Consider the following 2,649-nt stretch of genomic DNA (forward strand, 5'->3'; position numbering starts at 1 on the left):
CCCCGTAAGACAATGACAGAAAGAGGCTGTGGATATGCATCTATGTCCAATCAGCCACAATATGCATAGTAATATGTGGCACAGTTTGTGTAATGAAGTTCCCAGCGTGCAGTCTGGAAAGGTATCCTCCAGTGTGTTGGGTGATTTATTTTCTCTGTCAACAGGCAGGACAGCCAGGACTTGTCCTTCCCTACTCTACCTGCAAAAATACTCTGTCATCTTGGGTAGTGATAATGGGTTCTGTGAGGCTATACTGGGCCATTGTTTTGAACCCTTCATTTAGCTGGGCTATTTCCCATCCCTTTTAATTCTGTGACTGAAGCTTTAAAGGGGATTTCTTCAAAACAAAGCATCTCTAGTGAGAAGAACTCCCAAATTATACTATTACCCTGAAAGCAGTATTTAGAATGGTGAATTAAAACACTTCTGCTGTAATAAAGGTATATAGAAGATGAGAAGAAACAGCTTCATATATAATTTAACAACGTTCTCTCTACTGAGAGTAAAAGGAAAACAAGATTTTTGTTTGTCCATTTACATTTTTGAGGTTTGTATATTTACATTAGCTATGATTTCTACTGCCAGAATGTAGCTGTTACACAGTTTTACCTAGCAATTTATATTGGACTTTGATCTAAATTTTGATTTCTTTTTAACCTTTTATGAGTATACGAAAGTTTATCCAAGAGTAGCTCTTTTCCCTCAAATCAGTATTTTGCTTATTTTTATTAAGTAGATAAAACTAAATTTCAGTAAACTGAAATTTAAGAATTTAAACCAATTTTTCATTTTTAAAATTTATCTCTAATTACAATTAAATAGAAAACATCCAACTTTTTCAAAAGGTTGGAAATTTAAGAACATAAAATTGAATAGGATATCTACTAATGTTGGTACAGATTATTTTTGTTACCAACATTTTTTATATTAAGTGTTTTCTCACAGAATTTACTAATGAAAAAGCCATCATTATTTGTTTTTCAAAAATACATCTTACATTTGTGTATCTAACATTCCACAGGCTGCAACAGGGTATTGGGATGAATCCCGTTTGGAGAACTTAGAGTGGAAACAATTTCTGATTGGTCTATAGATGAAACACGTATCAGTGCTGAAAGGCTAATAGGATAGAAAAGAATTATTTTTCCAAAGAAAGAAGACTACAGAAATTGTCTTAATGTTCAAATCACATATTTCTGATGGAAATTTTATTTGAGACTTTTTTCTAATAAGCTTATCTTAGAAAAGTATGGCATTTACTTGGCCAAATTGACTGAAGAAGGATAAAGTCACAGGCAGGATGTTCGATGGCATGTTTGTGTTCAGACTGGGTTGGTTCGGGAACTTCCCTGCGTACTAGCTGTATGCCTGTAGATGAGTTGCTTGCGTAAGTGTCAGGTTCTTTATCTGTAACAAAGGAATAATAATTTCATGGTTGTTATAATCTACAAGGTTTTATGAAGTTAAATGTATTAATTTTGTAGACGTTTTTGCACAGTAAGTGGAGCCTAGTGATTACGTGTGGTATTCATGCTATGTTCAGTAAGCACATCTATCCTGCTTGAAATTCTGCTACACAATTCTCCACTTTTCCATCTTGCTGCTAGAATATTTGGCTTTCTATGAGTTCAGATTCCAGTAACGAAATTCTACAGAGCCATTTTGGGGATGATTTTGCTATTTCTCTAATGTTCTTTCAGGCATTTCAGACTGGTATCTTGTTTTGTTTCCAACAATGACTTATTACTTACCATGTAGCGCTTGGTAGGGAACTTGTTTCGAAGATGAAATCAACTCCTTCCTTTCGGACAGCTCTAGCCATTGTCTTCGAATTAGAATTTTTTTTTTTCTTGGTGGTCTCTTATGTCTATGGTTGTTAAAAGGTTTTAAGTTTAAGGCACTGCCTTGGGACCTCCGCAGGGCCTGGCCCATGGCCTCGGGGGCTGGTGGCAGTGCCAGAGCAAACCCAGCTTGTTCAGATCCGGGGCTGCTTGGAGGCCACCTAAGCAATCCCTTTGGCAGCGAGTGACATTCGGCAAGGGAAAAAAAAAAAAGAAAAAAAAAAAAGGTTTTAAGTTTAAATCTAAAAGGTGGATGAAGAGCTGAGAAGAGCAGTAATGCACTGACTGGAATTTCTACTGATGAGAAGAAGTGTTACTCTAAAATGAAAAACCTAAAGCATGAAATCAAGAGTAGCTTAGCTTACTTTATTCTTCAGAACCTATTTTGTCTTCCTCAGTGCCCTTACTTTTTCTCATTATTGAAGTATAATCGACATACAGTGTTATATTAGTTTCAGGTTTACATCATATCAATTTGACACTTCTATTCATTACTCACTTTTTAAAAAAGATTTTATTTATTCATTTGAGAGAGAAAGAGAGAGTGAGTGCACAAGAAGGGGGAAAGGGAGAGGGAGAGGGAGAAGCAGACTCTCAACTGAGCAGGGAGCCCAACACAGGGCTCGATCCCAGGACCTTGAGATCACGACCTGAGCCAAAGACAGATGCTTAACCATCTGAGCCACCCAGGTTCCCCAGCTCTCCTCTTTCCACAATAACTGTAATTGCCATCTGTCACCACGCAACATTTTTACAGTGTTATTGACTATATTCCCTATGTCCTTACTTTAACTGGACTCTTAACTTT

At 36.7% G+C, this 2,649-nt stretch overlaps 1 non-coding gene across 1 annotated transcript; it reads left to right on the forward strand.

The window, feature by feature from the left end:
* Window positions 1-1,897: 1,897 nt before the first annotated feature.
* Window positions 1,898-2,034, forward strand: LOC123939557. The gene has a single exon (XR_006817922.1). It is a non-coding gene; the product is annotated as a small nucleolar RNA SNORA76 (small nucleolar RNA).
* Window positions 2,035-2,649: the final 615 nt, after the last annotated feature.

This window comes from Meles meles, chromosome 3, assembly GCF_922984935.1.
Source record: "Meles meles chromosome 3, mMelMel3.1 paternal haplotype, whole genome shotgun sequence".
NCBI classification, from domain to species: domain Eukaryota; kingdom Metazoa; phylum Chordata; class Mammalia; order Carnivora; family Mustelidae; genus Meles; species Meles meles.